Genomic DNA, 20893 nt, shown 5'->3' with positions numbered 1-20893 from the left:
TGCAAAATTCTTAATCATTACAAAAGATTTTCTCTATGGTATGTTATTTTTTTCTTACTGGATTCTCACTATAACTCCTTGAGCTAAGAAGTACAAGTGTTATCTGTTTCAAAGAGTCATGGGTCATGAGACCTAGGACTTGAAGCCATGTATCCTGACTTTAAGGCCAGTACTCTTTCATTACACAAGGCTTCTGCACCTTTTTTCATTTTAAAAGAAAACATGTAAAGCAAACAATAAAAAGCTACCAGAATTTCAGGCAGTATGGTATCTGTATGAGGGGGTATTTTGCGGCAGATGCACCTTCTCTGTAGGCCTCTCAGATCATTACCCTAAGTGACTTGCTATGCGTGTCTGATCTTAGAGGGTGACCTTACTTAAGGACTAGAATTGCCTTTTGGAATTAGCATCAAAACTCTTGGCATGCTGTGAAGTTGTTTTCGTGTGTGGGTGTACAACTGCATTTATTGTATAAAAATAATATGTTTCCATTTGCAATATGTGGGCTAGTTTTCTGGTGCTTGTTTTCTGATTCATTTCTTCTGTTACGTTTCCTCAACACTAGATGTCAGTGGTGTAATGCTGTAACAGATGAGTATCTTTGGTTTCTGTACTGTATTGGACTGTGAAACTGAAATTCATCTTAACAGTGTTTCAGTTTTCCCAGCAAGATTCTTTTCTCTGGTTGGCTTATTTTATTGTATGCTTGCCAGATAAACAGTCAGGACAATAATGAGTTCTGATGGGACTGAATAATAAAAAGAAAGAGGGAAGTGACTTTCTGAAATAGAACATGGTTTTGATTTTTGATCAAGTCTGCTCCTTTGTAGAAATGAATCCTTTTTGAGAACAAGATTTTGACTTTTTTATTCCAGTGATGACTTGATTAATAGACTGGAAATTTGTATAAGAAATGTAGTATGATTAAGCATTATAGGTTTTCTTACTTTAGGTCTTTGCATGCAAAAATTATGAAATGATAGCAACATATTAATTAACTTGTGTTTCAAAATTATTCTTCAGTTTGTAGAAGAATTCACTGCAGGTGTTTTTTAAATAACAAGCTCCCCTAGAGCTCTGGAAACATTTAACAGACTCATAGAATTTTAGTGTATTAAAAGGCTTTTATGCCACTTCTTGTGGATAAATCATTGTTGGTAACATGCTATACCCAGCATACACCTGTTATGTATATTTCTATCGTCCCTTGGGTTATTTGTAATTTTAATTATCTTGAGAATTAGTTGTGACATTCCATGATTCACAAACATCTCGTCGCGTCACCAGAAGTATATTGGGGGTTAAGGAACAAGCACTTTGGAATCATTAGAAGCCCTATGTAGTTCTCCAAATGTGATTTATTTCCATTTCTTCTTATCAGTTCTGGGCTCAGTTCATTGTGTCATTTGTCTAATAAATGCATATCGATGGAGTGATTTGCTAAGCTGCCTTTACAGCTGCATCTTATAGCCTAGACAATATGTGTTTTTAATCCACTTTGTTTTGTCTGTGTAAATGATTAGACTGATTTCATTCTCATTGCTATGAATTTCACTTAGACTTTTTTTTAGCGTTCTGGGCCTTGTTGGAGTTAGTACAATGTCATCTGCAAATGAAGGCATTTTTGAGAATACATCTTTTGCTGGAACTTTCCATAGCACATTACCCACGAGGTAGGTATTAGGTAAACATAAGTGTCACCATTATTGATATCAATACTCAGCAGATTTTAACATTCTGGTGGGAGACTTTGTCTGGGTCTCCAAATGTTCATTTTATTTTTTTTAACCATGTCAAATACTTTTTTAAAAAATAAGTAAACACAGAGGATTTTGGGAAAATGTCAGAGTAGGTCAGAAAATTCCAAGCTCTCCAGATTCCCTCCACAAACAAAACAAAATAGTTCCTTAGGGTGAATGTAGAGTAGCAAAAATAAACAAGAGTTGGGGCAGAACAGTGGTCCTTCTGGGACAACTGGAGAAGATCCAAAGAAAGATCCCTTGTGGGAGGTTTGGCCCCAGTGAAGTGTAAATGCCTCCAGGCTAGCTCTTCTGAAACAGCAAGCTGCAAGCCCTGGGAGCAGCTGATTTGGGAGGTAGCCTTGATCTCAGCCATTGGAATTTTCACTTCCTGGACAGTGTGGGAAGTTGGGTATCTGGTGGGGGAAGATTGAGGGAGCCTCTGCTGACAAGGGATGCCAGGCCCAGTTGTGCTGCTGAGACACTTGGAGGGAAAAGGAGTGCAGAGGTTGGGCCCAGGACAAAGCTCAAAAAAATAACAGCAAGAAGGACTTGAGGCCTGAGGCACCATCCCTCACACCTCAGGATTAGAGGTGATTATAATAACAAGCTGCTAAAAGTTAAAAAAAACGAGCAGGCAAAGGAGGAAGAACCCAACCAGTGACAGTTACTATGGGAATAGAGAAGACCATGGTTTGTCTTCAGAGGATACTGAAGCTAAAAAAGCCTTCCCTACCCCAAAGAGTAATGTCAAATGGTTACCTGCCCCCAAAAAATTCATAGAAAAACTCAAAAAAAGACTTCAAAACTCAAATAAAAGAGATTGAGGAAATATTTTTTTTAAAAGTAAGAACAATCCAAGAAAAACAAGATTATGAAAAGAAAGTCAACCAACTAGAAAAGGAGATCTAGAATCTAAAGAAGAAAATCACTCTTTGAAAATTAGAATTGGGCAAGGGGAAGCCAGCAAAGTGGTGAGAGACCAAGAAATAATAAAACATTGTATAAAGAATGAAAAAATAGAAGAGAATGTGAAACATAAGAAAAACACCTGATCTGGAGAACAGATAGAGAAAACATAAGAATAATCAGACTACCTGAAAGCTATGATCAAAAAAAGAATCTTGATACAGTAATACAAGAAATAATTAAAGAAAATTGTACTGAAGTGTTAGAACAAGAGGAGAAAGTAGAAATAGGAAAAATCCACCAATCACCACCTGAAAGAAATCCTTGGAGGAAAACCTATAGGAATGTCATAGCCAAATTCTGAAACTCCCAGGTTAAGGAGAAAATATTACGAACAACAAGAAAAAAACAGTTCAAATTTGGCAGAGCCACATTTAGAATTACACAAGACCTAGTACTGACTGCACTAAGAGACTGCTGATCTTGGAACACTACGTATCAAAGAGCAAAAGAACTGGGGTTGTGGCTGAAAATATCATACCCAGCAAAATTGAGTATAATCCTGAGCAAAAAAAAAAAAAAGACATTCAATGGATTGACAGACTTTCAGGATTTTATTGCAGAAGGACCAGAACTTAATAGAAAATTTGATGTACAAGATCCAAGAGAAATATAAGGTAAATATCAAAGACTAATTACAAGGGACTCAATAAGGACAAATTGTTTACTTTTTCTATGTGGAAATGTAAACTATATCTAAGATTGTCATTAGTAATTGGGTAGTTTGAAAGAAAGAGTGGGGTAGAGCTGAGTATGATGTGATTCTAAAAAATAAAATGATGTAGGAAAAGATAAAAAGGGTAATTATCTCATACAAATGAGGTGTGAGAGGAAGAACTGAAGTAGAGGAATTAGATGGGGGAGGAGGATAGATAGTTCTGGAATCCTAGTTTCATCAGGATTGGGTTAAAGAGGGAACAATACATATATATCTAGAAGGGTATTAAAGTCTTCTACATTCAGAAAGAAATAAGAGGGTAAAGGGATGGGGAGGGAGGGGGGAGAAGATAAGGGAGGGATAGGGAGTAGGATAGGGGGTATAGAAGGGTATGTAGATTAATAGGAATGGGATAAAGATGGAACAACATATATATTTAGGAGGGTATAAAAATCTTCTAAATTCAGAAAGAAATAAGAGGGTAAGGGGATAGGGTGGAGGGGGAAAATATGAGAGGGATTCTAGGGGCGGTAGATTAAGGAATAGGAAGGCAAGGTAGCAGGTAGAAGTAAAGTAGAGGAATGAAGAGGGATAGAAATAGGATGAAAAGGATAGTGAGGAAAATAGGAAGGAGAAAAATATACAAGTAATTATAGTTTAGAATGTGAATGGATGAATTTATCTGTAAAATGGAAACTGATACTAGATTAAAAATTTGAATTTAACAATATGTTGCTTTCAGGAAATGCTTTACAAATGAGAGATATACACTAATATAAAATAAAGGTCAGGAGTAGAATTTATTATGTAAAAAATCAGGGATAGTAATCATCTCAGACAAAGTTAAAGCTAAATTCAGATTTGATTAAAAGAGAAAAATAGGGAAACTATGCTATATGTCAGCCATATTAATAGTTTTAGACCACATAAAATAACTAGACAGCATAAAAAAAAATGAGAGTATATCTGCCAAAAAAGGCACAGGAACTATATGAATAGAAACACAAAACACCTTTTATACAAAGTTAGAGCTAAACAGTTGAAGTAGTATTTATTGTGTTGGGGTAGGTAAAGCTAACATAAGAAAAATATGACAATTTTATGTAATTAATCTGTTTATGAAATGCCATCCCAATTAAATTACTAAAAAATCAACTTACTAAGTCAGAAAAAATAATAACAGGATTCATTTGGAAGAGCAGAGGGTCAGGAACTTCAAGGAAACCAGAGGAAAAAGATATGAAGGAACTGGATTCAGTAGTATCAGACCTTAAAGCATATTATAAGGTGAGAGCAGTGTTGAAGTACAAAATGGACAATTTTGATTATTTTAAATTAAAATCATCCTGTATAAATAAAACCTGTATAGCCAAGAATAGAGGAAATGCAGAAAATTGGGAAAAAACTCTCATAGACACTCTCCCAGATAGAATATGACTGGGTTAGAATATTGTTGTGGTGTAGGAAATGATGAGCTGGTGGATTTAGAAAAATATGCAAAGGTTCGGACTTGTAAAGGAAGATGCTATCCACCTTCAGGGAAACAGATGACAAGTGGAAATAAATATAATGCAGTCTTATGTATATGCATTTGAGTGTATATGTGTATGTTTATGGATCTCTGTCTATGTAAGTTTATATGTGTATATATACATATATATGTATATACACACATATGTATTTATGTTTAATTGTAGCCTGCTGGGGTGGGGAAGGAAGGGGGAAAATAAAGTAAAATGCACAGCAGAGGACAAAAGAAAACATACAAGGATGCAAAGATGGATGGCTTTGAAAATAATATTCATTATTTCAAATTCAAATCAATTTTCATTATTCAAAATAGTATTCATTATGTAGATTTTCTTGAAATAGAAATTTATTGCTTTATATTGAGTCCTCTCTTATGTTCTGCTGTGTATATGGCAATGTTTTTTTTTTCCTTTTCTTATTTTGTATTTAAGTTTAAGATAAATTTAAAAACTAAAAAAACAAACAAACAACTAAGTAAACAATGAACAGAATGGAATCCTGTTTTTTTCAACCCATCAGTAGTTATGTGATTGTAAAGATGTGTTTCACTGTAAAAAGTTATCTGTGCAAAGGCACATTTTTCCTTCTCGGGTTTTCAACAAAACTAGCTTTATTTGTGCATAGTCCATTTTCATATGCCTGGAACATAGTAGACAATAAATGCTTGTTGAGTGAATTTTATAGAGATAAAAAAGTAGATATATGTATATATTAATTGAATATATTTTTTAGGTTACCTTTGGTGGTAGGGTAAAAGTCTGATATTTTTTGCTTCTTGGAATCTTCTATGCTTTGAAATATCTTGAGAATCAGTGCTTGAGTGCCTTTTCGGAATACTGTTTAATCTACAGAATAAATTTCTTTTCTATGTATTTGGCCAGATAGTCTTTTTGCATATGTTGTCTTTGGTAAATCAAGCAGATCTCTTGAGTTCAGGAGTTCTGAGCTTTCGTCTGTGCTAATTTCAGCATCAGCATGGTGAGTTTTCTAAAATGGGGGTGGTTATGGTGGTGATCAGGCTGCTTAAGGAGGGGAGAAGCCCTGGCCAAGTTAGATAGGTCAAAGCTTCTGGGCCACTCAGGAATGGGATTGGGCCTGTGTGCAGCCCCTGTACCACCAGAGAGAATGAGAATCGACAAATGGCCAGTGGTACATCTGTAATCTCTGAGATACTAAAAGAATGAGATGAAGGTCCCCAGTGTGATAGGATGGGTGTGGAGTCTTTCTATGGGAGAACATGGATGACAGTTGCATGGAAAGAGGAGTGGAGATTTTATGATCTGCATTTGTGGAGGGAATCTTGAAGTTAGAAGGGATCTGACAGGTTATCCAGTTCAACCCTATACTATAATATGAGTTCCCTCAGAATGTCCTTGATCTTGCTGAAAGACATAGTGATGGTGAACTCAACCGTTCAATACAGGGCTTTACAGGAAAATATCGACTGAGTAAAAGGTACTTATATGTAAAAGTATTTACCACCTTTACTTAGGTGGCAATTAGGTATAATTAGATTAGGAGTAGAGGATCCAGGTAATCCAGGACAGTAATTTAAACAGGTAATCCAGGATAGTAATTTAATATTTCTCTACACTATGGAAATTTATGAAGTGCACTAGACTGAGAGTTAGGAGACCTGGGCTTTGATCCAGGTTCTACTAGCATTTTGGGACCTTGGTTCTATCACTTGTCTGTCTGTCTGTCTTTTCATATGGAAAAAAGGGGCAGAGTTAGGGTTGACGATTTCTTGGTTACTTTCCATTTCTCCCAGAAACTTCTAAACATTCTCTGAGATACTTCTGTAAATAAAAAATTAAAAAAACTACAGAGATGTTTTAAAGGTAGAAAGTTTCTTAGGGTAGTTAACAGAATCACTTGGTGTTTTTATGACTTGTAGGGGAAAACATGCCTGGTGCCTTGCTTCTTGGTTTTCGCAATAGAAGCAGCTTTTGGATAGGAGGCAATGGAGCTCTTGCCCAGAGAGAGGAAGAGAGAGAGAGAACAAAGAAACTGCTGGCTGAGTAAGAAAGCTAGGGATAGGGACATGACTTCTTGCTGGGGAAGAGAAGTTTAAAGGAAGCAGTCATAGAAAGGACTTTCCCTTCCTAAAGAAAAAAAAAATCAAAGCTACTGGCAGCTTATAGATAAGCAAACGTGGAGGGACTTTAATGTCAGCCTAGTCTTTGAAGACGAGTTAGAAAGAGCCAGGCACAAGCCCCAGGAGGGTTTTGACAAAAAATTAAGTAGGTAAATGAAAGGAGCCTAGTCTCCCTTTTGCAGCTGAGTACAGGGATAAGAGGAAAATATCTTGAATTGAAGGAAAAGTTAAGGGTGGGTAAATAAGATGCAGTGGCATATTTTAGGCATTTATGGCTTTAAGTTTATTCTGAAAATGTTATTTAATGTACTAGTTATTTAAGTTAAACAGATAAAAAAAATTAGATGTCTTTAATTATAAGAGTCTCATCACATATGTCTTCATATAGGTTATGGCTTACTGCTCAGATCTTGTGACCATGGGCAAGTCACTTAACCGTTTAGGTTAATACTCTAAGACGGGTAGGGAACCTGTGGCCTTGAGGCCACATGTGGCCCTCTAGGTCCTCAGGTGCAGCCCTTTGACTGAATCTAAACTTCACAGAGCTTTGGATTCAAAGGGCTGCACCTGAGGACCTAGAGGGCCACATGTGGCCTTACGGCCATAGGTTTCCCACTCCTGCTCTAAGACAGTAAGTTACAGAGGAAAGGAAATTATAATACTGAGTCTTCCCTATAAGAATGAAATATGGAATCACCTTTGTCTTAAAAAAAAATCCCATACTCCTGAGAAATGAATTGGTGAAACTCAAGAAATAAAGTCATACAGAAGTCAGAAGAAAATGGGCTAATTTATTGTATAAATTTTTTTTTTAGCATCTTATACTGAAATGTGTTTTTCAGGTTAACCCTGAGTTAACTAGAAATTTAATGAACCAGAATCCCCTATTTTCTAAACATTTTAACTAATCAGTATTTACCTCTATGGCACATTCAGTGAATTATTTTAAACAAATTACATTTTTCATTCTACAACAGCTGAAACAATTTTGTAATTCCAAGTAGAATACTTCCCAATAATCCAATTTGGAGGCTACTAGGTAAAGGTAACAGGCCAAAGCCTGCTTTTGAAAGATAAGTGGCATCCAGTGGACTGAATTAGGTGCTTTATTATTAAGCAGAATTAGAGATGGGGTTTGAATTCACTTTGCAGGCTTTTTCTACTATAGCTGAAATGAAATGAAGCATCATAGAATGTATTAAGTGTAAGGAACCTTGGAACATAGTGTTAGAGCTGGAAGGGCCTTAGAGAACATATATCCAATCCCTTCATAGTACAAATTAGAGTACTAAGGAAGGTTGACATAATTTGCTTAAAGATCGAAAATTATTGACAGAATCAGGACTAGAACCCAAGTTCCCTGATTCTAAGTTCAGAATTCTTTCGACTATATCATAATAATATATTTTATCTTGAGGAAGATAGATTCCCCTCCCTTTACTTAAAATTAAGTAATTTTAGTATGTATATGATTATGTGACTAAGGAAAATGACAAATGCTGGAGGGGATGTGGAAAAATAGATACAATAATGCATTGTTGGTGGGGTTTTGAACTGGTTTAACTGTTCTGGAGAACAATTTGGAACTATGCCCAAAGGGTTATAAAACTGTGCATACCCATTGATCTAGAAAAACCACTACACTTCTGTATCCTGAAGAGATCAAAGAAAAAAGAAAAGGGCCTGTATCTACAAAATATTTATAGCAGCTCCTTTTGTGGTGGCTGAGAATTGGAAATTGAGGGGAAGCACAGCAATTGAGGAAGGGCTGAAAAAGTTGTGGTATATGATTGTGATGGAATACTGTTGTGCTGTAAGAAATAACAAAGGGGAGATGGTATGAGCTGATGCAAAATGAAGTGAGCAGAATTAGGAGAATATTGTTCATAATAACAACAATATCATAATGATAATCAGCTGTGAAAACCTTGGCTGCTCTGATCAGTACAGTGATTCATGACGGTTCCAATCGATTCACAATGAAAATGTCGCTGTCCTTCTCCAGAGACAGAACTTATGAACTCTGAGTATAGATTGAAGCATCTTTTTTTCACTTTATTTTTCTTGCTTTTTTTCTTATAACATGGTTAATGTGGAAATGTGTATCATATTTCCTGCCTTCTCAGTGGGTAGAGGAGAGGGTAGAGGGAGGGAGAGAATTTAGGACTGAGAATAAAAATAATAAAAAAAGAGATTAAGTTTCAATGAAAAAAGTTTGTTTTTTTAAAGACAATACATTTTTTTCCTAATGTTCTGTGAGAGTCTGTGGAATACATAATGTGGCCCACTCTAATGCATAGATGTCCACAACATCAGTGCTTACTGAAATGAACTGTGGTGTATAATAGTTTACATTTATATAGTAGAGAAAGTATGACCTTGAGATCTGAGATGGTTTCATTTTTGTCTTTGTATCTCTATCACTAAGTGCCTGACGTGTTAGGAACATAAATCGTGCTTGTTGAATTGAATTAGATACAAAACTTGATAGCTTACAAGGTGCTTGTCTTAGCACAACTTTGTGAGTTAGCTAGTATCAGTAGTGTTATTCTCATTTTATAAATGAGCACTTTGAGACTTACAGAGGTTTAAGTGACTTGTCTATGGTCACATTGTTGGTAAATGGCAGAATTGGCGTTGAAACTCAGTTCTTTGGATGTTTGAGGCTAATGTTTCTTCAACTACAATGCTATTTCAGGTTTTTCTAATGTAACTTCCCTATGACTTTAAACATTGCCTACCCTTATCACTTCCTCTTCACCCCCCAAATGTGGCCTTCTGTCATCCTGGGCTCCCTGGAGGCCAGCCAAATAGAAACTTCTTTATCATGAATTTCATCTACTAGTTTCTTAGTAGTAGAGTTGGGATGAGAGCCCAGGTTTTCTTAGTTCCAGTCTAGGAGTCTTACTATAAAGATTCTGAGATAGCATGACTGACTTTGAGGCGGTATATAAACTCTGATTTTCAGAACTTACTTGTCTTTAAGAATGACTGTTTTCTTTAACTTACCTTCCTTTCTATCCTCCCAAATTTTTGTCTTGTCTTTTCTCTTTGTTTTGTCTCTTCTAATTCTATAGTATTCTGAAGAGAATAAGAAATCTGTGATTTAGTTATAACTGTGATATTAAATCATTCAGTGACCTTGGACAATTCGCTCACTACTCTGTGCCTCATCTACAAAATGAAGGGCTTGCACTAGAAGCCTTTTGATTCCTGAGAGCAAAAATAGGAATTGAGATGATTCGTTCTTGAGGATATTAAAAAAAATCCAAACTAGTTTTCTAACTTTATATTTTTTCTTAAATTATTTAAAATTCCGTAAACCTATATTTATCTTTTTTTTAAAAAAAATTTATTTATTTTGGGAGATGATTGGGGTTAAGTGACTTGCCCAGGGTCACATAGCTAGTAAGTGTCTGAGGCTGGATTTGAATTCAGATTCCCCTTTGTCCAGGGCCAGTGCTGTATCCACTGAGCCACCTAGCTGCCCCCAAACTTATACTTACTTATATTTGTACTTAAAATTCTCAAAACAATATCTGCCTTTGAATGTGGATATGTTTCCCCTATAGAAAATTCATGAAAAGTCTCTGGGCTATGTTCTGACTACTGCCAGCAGTTACCATCCTGTATCTCTTCTCTCTTCAGCTAAACTTCACAAGAAGGCTATCCACCTCTTCCCAGTCTCTTCTCTTGTTGAAATCCTCTTCATTTTTGTTTCTGACCTTAGTGTTTAACTGAAACTACTCTCTCTAAAGTCTCTTGTTGACGAGCAGTAGTTGCTTAATTGCCAGATCTTGCTTTTTTTAGTCTTCGTCCTTCATGGCCAATCAAGTCCGTCTCTTGGATAGTCTTTCCTCTGTGGTTCATGATCACTGCTTTCTCATTGTGTGCATCCTCCTTAGGATCTAGTAATTCCTCTTTAGTCTTATTTGCTGGATCTTCACTCTTTGTCTGCTGCGCTGAACAAGATGCCCCATCCCAGGATAAGCGCACCAACAGCTGGCACCTCAAGCCTTGAGCGACACCGTCTTCCTCAGCCTCCTCCTCTGCTCTGGTTGGAGGCCTGGAGAGTAGAGGACCAAACTCCTCTCAATTTATAGAGAGCCAAAACAGTACAACCTAGTGGAAAATGTATTGGTGTCAGTGTCATTTCGAGCTCTAATTTAAATGATTCAGTTCGTTAATGCCAGTAAACATTTACAAAGTCAATCAATATTTATAAAGTACCTAGTACGTGCCAGGCACTGTATTAAGTGCTGAGCATACAAAAAGAAGAAAAAGACAGTTCCTGCCCTCCAGGAGCTTACAGTCTAATGGGGGAGACAGCAAGCAAACAGATATGCTCGTCCCCTCTCTCCTTTTACCCTTTCCCTCCTCACCAGTGTCTTGCTTCTGTACAACTCCCCTGATATATTGTTCCTTCTAGCAGTTTCCCCCCCACCTCCTATTACCCCCTTACTTCATCTCTTTCCCTCCAGCTTCCCTGTTTTGTAAGATAGATTTTTATATTCAACTGATTGTGTATATGATTCCCTCTTTGAGCCAGTGCTGATGAGAGTGAAGTTTAAATGATGCTCATCACCCACCCTCCCATCTTCCCCTCCACTGTAATAGGTCTTTCATGACTCTTCATATGAAATAATTTACCCCATTCTACCTCTCTTTTCCTTATGCAGTCATTGTACTCCTCTTTCTCATCTCTTATTTTTTATATCATTTCCTCAAATTCATCTTATACCTGTACCCTCTGTCTATGTATATTCCTTCTAGCTATACTATTAGTGATATAATTTTTAAGAATTACAAGTATCATCTTCCTGTGTAGGGATATAAATAGTTTAATTCTATTTAGTTCCCTTATGTTTTCTTTTCCCTTTTTACATGTTTATGCTTCTCTTGGGTCTTGATATTGGAGGTCAAATTTTTGGTTTAGTTCTGGTCTTCTCCTTATGAAAGTTTGAAATCTTTCTATTTCATTTTTCCCCTTAATGTATTATGCTTAATTTTGCCAGGTAAGTGATTCTTGGTTGTAGTCCTAGCTCCTTTGTCTTCCAGAATATCATGTTCCATGACCTCTCATCCTTTGATGTTGCTGCTGCCAAGTCCTGTGTAATCCTAATTGTGACTCCCCGATATTTGAATTGTTTCTTTCTGGACACTTGTAGTATTTTTAACTTGATCTCATAGTTCTGAAATTTGGCTAAAATGTTCCTTGGAGTTTTTATTTTTGGGATCTCTGTCCTGAGGTAATTGATAGATTCAAGCAAACAAATATATACAGAAAAAGAGTCTGAGAGATGGAGTGTCTTGTTCGTGGATCAGCCAGGAGGTCAGTGTTACAAAGAGTATGTGTTGGGGGAGTAAGGTGTAAGAAGCCTAGAAAGGTAGGAGGGGGCAGGGTGATGAAGATCTTTGAGTGCCCGACAGAAGATTTTGTATTTGATCCGGGAGGCAATAGGGAGCCACTGGAATTTGTTGAGTAGGGGGATAACATGGTTGGATAGGGCTTTAGGAAAGCCTCTTTAGTGACTGAATGGAATGGAGAGAGATTTGAGGCAGGCAGACCCACCATTGTAATAGTCCAGGTGTATGATGACAAAGGCTCCAAGGTGGTGGCAGTGTTAGAGAAGAGAAGGGGGCATATTTGAGAAATGTTGCAAAATTCAAGTCTACAGGCCTCCTCAATAGATTAAATAGGAAAAGTGAGAGCTGGTGAGGAGTTGAAGATGAAGGACTTGGGAGGATGGTAGTGCCCTCTATAATAATAGGGAAGGTAGGAGAGATGCAGTGTTTAGGGGGAAAGATAATGAGTTCAGTTTTGGATTATTGGAAATCCAATTTGAGATATTTGAAAGGCAAGAGATGCAAGAGTGGAGATAAGCAGAGAGATTAGGGCATGATAGGTAGATTTGAAAAGTGTCAGCATAAAGATGGTAATTAAATCAATGGGATCTCATGAGATCATTAAGGAAAATAGTATAGAGGTAGAGGAGGAGGTCCAGGGCCAAACCTTTTGGGACACCTATAGCTAGAGGGCATGGAGGAGGTTGGATGAGGATAGGGCAAAGTAGACTGAAGAGAAGTGGTCTGATAGGCAGCAGGAGACTCAGTGGTATTCTAAAAACCTAGAGAGAAGAGAGTGTTATTAAGAAGGAAAGGAAGATATCAACAGTGTCAAAGACTACAGAGAGGTTGAAGAAAATGAAGACTGGGAAAAGCCCTTTGGATTTGGCAACTAAGGTCATTGATAACTTTGGAGAGAGCAGTTTCAGTGGAATGGTAAGGTCAGAAGCTGGATTTTAAGGGAATTGGAAGAGAATGAGAGGAGAAAAAGTGGAGGCACTCACTATAGATGGCTTTTTCAAGGAGTTTGGTTTCAAAGGGTGTCTGTAAAACAGACAATACTTGTTCTCCCTGTCCCATGGCATTGGTGTGAGGAGCAAATGAAATAAAAGATTTTAAAGCACTTTGTAAACCATGTAGTGCTCTAGAAATGTGAGCAGTTTTTTATCCTGCATCTATACTTGAGTATACACTAAACTGTAAAACCCTGAAACTATAGATCTAGATCTGGAAGAGACTGCAGAAATCATCCAGTTTAACCCCTTAATTTTACATTTGAGAAAATGGAGCTCTAGGGTGGTTGTGATCATGTAGACTGTAAGCTCCGAAGGGCAGGGACTATCTTATCTAATTACTTATTTCCTCCCCACACCTAGGCATTTAACTAGTATTTATTGGATGGATGAAGTCCTTCCTGTCTTAAGTGTCAATTCCAGACAGTTACCTTCTAGAAAATGTATTTTGGGAAATGTAGCAAACACCAAATATTTAACACCTTTTTATGTGAAGATAAATTAAAATAAGTTATAAATAGAATAGAATAAATAAATAGAATAAGAATAATTTTACCAGAAATTGTTAAAAGCCTCTGAGTATGTTGTGTTAGTGTATGTCAAGGTGTCCTTTTTTTTTTTTTCCCCCTACAAGGTATCTTTGTAAAATAGGTAGAGGTGACTGAAATGTCTGCAGGGGTGGGGAACCTGTGGCATTGAGGCCACATGTGGCCCTTTAGGTCCTCTAATGCAGCCTTTGACTGAATCCAAACTTCACAGAACAGATCCTAGTCATAAAAGGATTTGTTCTGTAAAACTTGGACTCAGTCAAAAGGCAGCACACAAGGACCTAGAAGGCCACAGGTTCCTTACCCCTGGGATATACTGTTGCACTTTAAATCTAGTTCATTGATTTGGGGAAAAGATTTGTATTTAATACCAATATTATAGCTAGCATTTATATAACACCTACTACGTGCCAGGTACTATGCAAGTGCTTTACAAGTATTATTTCATTTGATCCTTATAACAATCCTGGGGGTTTATTATTCCTACTGTAGAGTTGACGCAACTGAGGCAAACAGAGGTTAAGTGACTTGTCCAGGGTCACACAGCTAGTAAGTATCTGAAGCCAAATTTGAACTCAGGTCTTCCTGACTCCAGGTCCAGGACCCTATCCCCTGTATCACCTAGCTGCTTTTGTATTTGGGTAACTAGCTAAGTAACATCTATTTTAAAGAGAGAAATATAATTAGAAATTATAAAAAAGCTACTATAGTTTCAGAAATGTTGTTTCCCTGTGATGGAGATTGTTAGATGTATTTTCCAAAGTACCACTTGACATTTTACTGTGTTTAGAGTGACCTGAGAAAATGAGCTTGTTCAGTACCTTGTCAGTGGCCTGTTTGGAAGAAAACTTCCTATGTGGATCTAAGGAATCCTTGGATGGAATTTTGCTTTCCCTTCATTTACATGATCGTCTTTGTCTTATAAATGACTTGCTCTTTCTCATGCTTCATCAATGGAGGTGATACTAAACTGTCCTAAATAAGGCTGAGATATTTGGATAATCCAATAAGTACTTATTGAGGGCTGGGCTGATGATATCTAGTGGTCTCTTACAGCCCCAATTCCTGAGGAAGGTGAGGTGAGATGGAGAGGCTGTTTTTTATTAATTTGATTCATGCATGAAGTGAATTTAAGTGAGACAGTGTTTCTTGAAGTTGTTGGCCTCACTCTTCCAAAGTTGTCTCAGTCCAGTGCCAGGAGAGAGTCAAGACGACTGGTGATGGCTTGGGATGTAGTGGATGACCTTGGTGTCCTTGATATCTAACCAAGCTCTAAGCGCTCCACAGCACCTGCTTCAGCTGCCTTCGTGGTTGTTGGAACAAATTATTCTCTTCTTCCTGTTCCACCAGAGGAAGTCTTCACATGCTTGGGGTAGACACCCACCTAATTCACTGAAGGGTTTGAGACTCCTTGGTTAATCTCAGTATGGTTTAGCCTGTGCACCAAAATGGTTTGCTGGAATGTAGCCACTGTGCATGCTACGGCTTCTTGGAGCCACAGTTGAAAATTAGATGAATCACACTATCTTTCATGCACAGTGCCTGTTATTTTGTTTTTTTTTTTTTAGTATTAATAGAATGAAAAGTATTACATTAGAATAATTTATATGTGTTATCTCTTACTAATTGTGAGCTCTCTATGCTTAGGAACACTATTGTATTCAATTTTTCACCCCTGATGCCTAGCACAGTGCTTCATGCTTAATAGGTGCTTAATAAAGATTTTTGGAAGATGTAATAAGTGAAAGCACAATTTTAGATTGGAAATGAAATGGTGAATTTCTAATTAGGTTCCCCAGATAATCCATCTTGTGAGTAAAATTACTTGTCTTAAGTGATCTTTGAAACACTGCCTTCTTGTAAGCATCTGGGCCTTGGACTCATACTTCGTGACTCTGCAGCCTCTTGAAAAATTAGAACAAAGAAGTGGTGATTAATATTTCTTAAAAGAACAGCAGGTTGGAAATGAGTTGTGGAATTAGATACTCCTTCAAAACTTCTTCATGAAATTCTTGCCTTGATATTTCATCTGAGATCACTTTATGATCTCCATGTTTCCATGTATTGAGTGTCCATAAGGACCTAACAACCTAACTTTTCAGATATACACACTTTATAGGGGAAACAGTGTAGCATGGAAAAGAGCATTGGCTTTGAGTCTTCAGAGACCTCTGTTCTAATCCTGGTTTGCCACTAATGAGCTGTGTGGCTTTGATTCTTAGTTTCTTCTTCTGTCAAATGCTGTCAGAAGTTATCTACTCTTGCTGCCTCTATGTTCTTGAGACTAATTCACTTCTCAAACCCTTCATTCAAACACTTCTTAAGCTACTATTTGATTACAACCTCTCATTCTTGTGGGATGGGTGGTGCATGCTTTTAATCCCTACTACATAGGAGGAGACTGATGGATCTCTTGAGTTCTGAGCTGTAATGGGCTAAGCCATTTGGATGTCCACAATAAGTCTGGTACCAGCCCTTGGGAGTGGGGGACCACCAGGCTGTCTGAGGAAAGATGAATTGAATCAGATTGGAAACAGAGCAGGTCAAAATCTATTTTCTCTCTCTTTCGTCTTACTCCCCTGACCCCCATTACCTTCCAAAAGAAAAAATAAAGCTCTTGTAACAAATAGGCATATTCAAACAAAACAAATTTGCACATTGACCAAGTATAAAAAAAATGTCTAAATTTGTACCTCGAGTCCATCACTTTTCTTTCAGGAGGTTTGTACATGCTTCATCGTGGGTCCTTTGGAATAATGTTTAGTCATTGTGTTGATCAGCGTTCCTAAGTTTTTCAGAGTTGTTTGTCTTTAAAGTATTATTAATCTACAAATTATTCTCCTAGTTTTGCTCACTTCACTCTGCATCATTTCATAATAGGCTTCTCAGGTTTCTCTGAAACTGTCCCTTTCGTAATTTCTTATAATGCAATAATATTTTAATATAGTCATAGCTCATAATTTGCTCAACCATTCCCCAAGTAATGGACACCTTCTTAGTTTTCAGTTCTTTGCCACCGTAAAAAAGCAATTGTTATAAATATTTTTGTGAATATGGATCATTTTCTTCTTTCTTTGATCCCTTTGGGGGGCATATAGGCCACAGACTGAATACTTCCTGAGCCAAAGGTAAGTGCAATTAAGTAACTTTTGAGTCATAGTTCTGAATTGTTTCCTAGAATAGCTATCTATACCAGGTCTTGGCTCTACCAGCTATGCACTGTTTTACTGAAGCTCCTCCAATATTTGTCATTTACTTTTTTCCCCCTCATTTTTGCCAGTCTGATGTGGAATAAGATAGAATCTCAGAGTGGTTTTATTTTGCATTTGTTTAATTAGTGATTTTGGAGCATTTTTTCTTATGACTATAAATAGCTTGGATTTTGTTCTCCTGAGAACTGTGTGTTCATATACTTTGACCATTTAGCAACTGGGGAATGTCTCTTATTCTTACAAATTTGAATCAGCTCCTTATGTCTTAAGAGACCTTTATTAGAGGTTTTTCTTATATTTAACTGTTTCCCTTCTAATTTTAGCTATATTGGTTTTATTTATGCAAAACCTTTTAAATTTTATGTAATCAAAATTATCCATTTTATCTTCTGTGATCCTCTCTATCCCTTGTTTGGTTATGAACTCATCTCCTATTCATAAATGTAAAAGATAATTTCTTCCTTACTCTTCTAATTTGTATATGATGTCATCTAGGTCATGTATTTATTTAGAACTTTTCTTGGTATAAAATGTGAGATATTTGTCTATACCTGGTTTCTTCCAGATGGCATTCCATTTTCCTCAGCAGTTTTTGTTAAATAGTGAATTCTTATTCTAGTACTTTGAGTCTTTGGGTTTATTCAACATCAGGCTACTGTATTTGCTTCAGTTTGTTTTAAACCTAACCTTTCACTGATCAGTCTACTTTTAGCCAATACTAAATTATTTTAATGTACTGCTTTGTTGTATAAATTGAAATCTGGTATTGCTAAGTTCCCTTTTTTCTCCCTTTTTTCTCATTATTTCCCATGAGATTCTTGAGCTCTTGTTCCTCCAGATGAATTTTGCTATTATTTTTTTCTTGATTTTATAAAATAATTCTTTGGTAGTTTGATTGGTATGTCAAATTTAAGTATTGTCATTTTTATTATATTGATGCAGCCTGCCCATGGCAGTTATTATTTCTCTATTTAAGTGTCTTTCTTTTTTGGAGAGTATTTTGTAGTTGTATTCACATAGTTCTTGTGTGTGTCTTGGCAGGTAGCTTCCCAAACATTTTTTATAATATGTAGTTATTTTAAATGGAAATTCTCTTTCCATCTCTCCCTCCTGGGTTTTGATCAAATATATAGAAATTCTATTGGGTTTTTTTGAGTTTATTTCATATACTGTAACTTTGTTGAATTTGTTTCAAGTTTTTTTTTTTTTGTTGACTCTGTTGGGTTCTCTAAGTAGTCAGTCAGTCCATAAATATTAATTAAAAAGTGCCGACTCTGTGCCAGGCACTGTTCTAAGTACTGAGGATACAAAGAAATACAAAAAGTAGGTTCTGTTTTGAGGGAGCTCACAGTCTAATAGGAAAGACAGCATGTTAACAGCTATGTGCAGAAAGCTAGATACTGAGTAGGATAAATTGGAAATAATCAAAAAAGAGAAGGCACTAGAATTGAGGGGGGTAGGGTTGGGAAATATTTCCTATAGAAAGTGGTATTTTTATCTGAAACTTAAAAGAAGCTAGGGAAGCCAGGAGGCAGAGATGGGGTTTGGAGGCTGGCTGGTGAAAATAATCAGTTGGGAGATGGAGTGTCTTGTTTGAGGATCAGCAAGGGGTCAAAGAGTATGTGGGGGGAGAAGAGTGTAAGGTGTAAGAAGATTGGAAAAGTAGGTGGGATGCAGGTTACAAAGACCTTTGAACACCAAATAGAGCATTTTATATTTGATCCTGGAGGTAGTAGGAAATCACTGGAGTTTATTGAGTAGAGGAAGTGACATGGTCAGACCTGTATTTTAAGAAGATCAGGTAGGCAGCTGAGTGTAGGATGGATTGGAGTGGAGACCAACAAGTAGACTGTTGTAATAGTCTAGGCATGAGGTGATGAGGGCTTGTGCCAGGGTTATGTGGTAGTGTCAGAGGAGAGAAGGGGGTGTATTTGAGAGATGTTATGAAGGCAAAATTGGCAGGTCTTGGTCAACACCTAGGTTGCATGTCTGGTGACTGCACAGATGGTGGTACACTCATCAGTCATAGGGAAGTTAGGAAGAGGAGAGGGTTTGTGGCAAAGATAATGAATTCAGCTTTGGATATCCAGCTCTAGATGTCCATTAGGCAGTGGGAGAGGAGTCAGTGGAAGTCAGAGAGGTTTAGGGCTGAATATGTAGATTTGAGAACCATCAGCATAGAGATGATAATTGAATCCATATGAACTGATGATTGTCTTGAGTCTTAATAATTCCTTTCCACTCCTACAGTCATTACCTTCATTGAGGCTCTTATTTCTCACATGTTTTATTTTTCTAGCCCCTTAACTTCCCCATGACCCAGCCTTTCTGCATTCTAAATTTTCCTACACACTGCTCTGTTTATAGTCTTTTGAAAACATAGGTCTGATCATAAACACTGTCCTGCTCCAAAATCATCCGTGGTTCTCTACTGAATAAAACACTGATTTCAAGGCTTTTTGTCATACAGGTTTTGTCTACCTTTCTAGCCTTAATTCATAATTCTCCCTAGCATCCACTCTGTATCCTGGACAACCTTTACTCCCGAGATTTCTTATAATCTAAGTCATTATAACCATGAAGTTGTATGTTGTTTTGCCCTATTTTTGTGACTTAACCATTGTGTGGAATTCCTAATGAAGAAGCTCTTTCCACAAATGCAAATGGGCAGCATTTTTGTACCTTCTAGTTTTGGACAGTTACTGAGGTCAGGTAATTTGCTTAGGTCACACCAAGACACCATGCTGTCTCTTCAGTCTAGCTTGGAGATTAGCTCTCTATTCACTGTACCACACTGCTTCTTCATGACATATAGAGAAGTAAAAGTCACCATCGTATGAAGATATCCACTAAAGAACCGACCACTTATTAAATTAGCCTTTGTTCAAACAAGTGTCCCTGCTTAACACTAGCTTTTGTCCCCATCCACTCTTTGTAGGTCAGTTTCTCTTGCTGATTATTAAAAGGTGCTTCAAAAGAGAAGCCCTTAGAAAATTGTTGAAGCCCTCAAATATTATTGCAACAATAAACCTCTTTATTATCATGTTATACAAGTCAGACATGGACTGAAGGATGTTTTTATTGTGTTACCATATAATTTTGTAATAAAATTATAATTCCCAAACCAAACAACACTTGATGTATTTTTATGATAAGAATTAAAATTTTATTTTAAGAATTAGAAGATAAAATTATCTATATTTTGTTAAACATAGGACAAATAAACTTATTTTAATTTTAGATTTCATTTCCAAGTCATACTCATTATTCTCTATTTATGGTGAAATGTATCCTCTTTTAAGTGGATTCACTTTGAGTGTTTTTTTTCCCCCTATACTAATTATGCTTGGATAATGACGACCTCCTGTGTTTCCTCCCTAATTCTGTCCTTTCTTTGTCTTTATGCCTTTACCCATTTGTGTTTTCCTTTTTCTACCTATCCTTTTCTTCCTTCAAGGTCCATATCAGGCTACCTCAATTATGAAGCTTTTCTTGATAACCATTCCTGTGAGTGACCTTACCCAACCTTAGTCCCTTGTTGTATGTCTCCAAGAACTTTTGAAACTCTCCTTCATACCTTTCATGTTCTAATGTGCATTTGTATTTATTTGGAGATATACTGCTTTCTTTTATTAGTATCATAGCATTATAAGATTTTAGAATGAAGGAGGACAACTTGATAACTGTATTCGAGTATTTTGAGGGACTGTTACATGTAAAAGTGAAATTAATTGGTTCCTCATTACTGTATGGTTCCTATCATGCTGGATGATGACTTAT

The 20893-nt window shown here is 36.8% G+C and overlaps 1 protein-coding gene across 3 annotated transcripts in view; it reads left to right on the top strand.

Annotated features, from left to right (window-relative positions):
• Positions 1-20893, top strand: part of TRAPPC9 (trafficking protein particle complex subunit 9) — a 942595-nt gene that overhangs the window by 62281 nt on the left and 859421 nt on the right. The gene's annotated exons all lie outside the window — the stretch shown is intronic.

Source organism: Phascolarctos cinereus, unplaced genomic scaffold (genome assembly GCF_003287225.1).
Source record: "Phascolarctos cinereus isolate Bilbo 61053 unplaced genomic scaffold, phaCin_HiC Scaffold_4;HRSCAF=312, whole genome shotgun sequence".
Classification (NCBI taxonomy): Eukaryota; Metazoa; Chordata; class Mammalia; order Diprotodontia; family Phascolarctidae; genus Phascolarctos; species Phascolarctos cinereus.
This window is presented reverse-complemented; position numbering and strand designations above follow the sequence as displayed.